Genomic DNA, 421 nt, shown 5'->3' with positions numbered 1-421 from the left:
TATATATATATATATATATATATATATAAAGGGTAAAGAGCCCCTTCAGTCATGAGTGACCATGGGATTGCACCTAGGAAGTTACCCTCTGAGGTACAAGTCCAGGCAAAGTTCTTTATGTAAGACCAGCAGTTGCTCCTGCATACCAGCCTCCCCTCCACGCCCCCAGTGTTATCCAAGGGGAAGGCAAAGGAGATGATACAGCTTGGCACCAGTGATGTCACAACTCATTTCTACAGCTGAGTGAACTGGTGCAACATGAAATAAAGTGACTTGCTCAAGAACACAACACAATTGGCGGTCTGGGAATCAAACTCACTACTTCATGATTGTGAGCTCAACACTCTAACCACTGAGCCATGCACCTTCACCATATATATATATATATATATATATATATATATATATATATATATATATA

At 39.7% G+C, this 421-nt stretch overlaps 1 protein-coding gene across 2 annotated transcripts in view; it reads left to right on the top strand.

Moving 5' to 3' along the window:
* Positions 1–421, top strand: part of LOC106869622 (sodium-dependent glucose transporter 1A) — a 57,322-nt gene that overhangs the window by 51,962 nt on the left and 4,939 nt on the right. The window lies entirely within an intron of this gene.

Source organism: Octopus bimaculoides, chromosome 3, assembly GCF_001194135.2.
Source record: "Octopus bimaculoides isolate UCB-OBI-ISO-001 chromosome 3, ASM119413v2, whole genome shotgun sequence".
Classification (NCBI taxonomy): Eukaryota; Metazoa; Mollusca; class Cephalopoda; order Octopoda; family Octopodidae; genus Octopus; species Octopus bimaculoides.
Note: the sequence above shows the minus strand (reverse complement) of the source record. Positions and strands in the feature narration are given on the sequence as shown.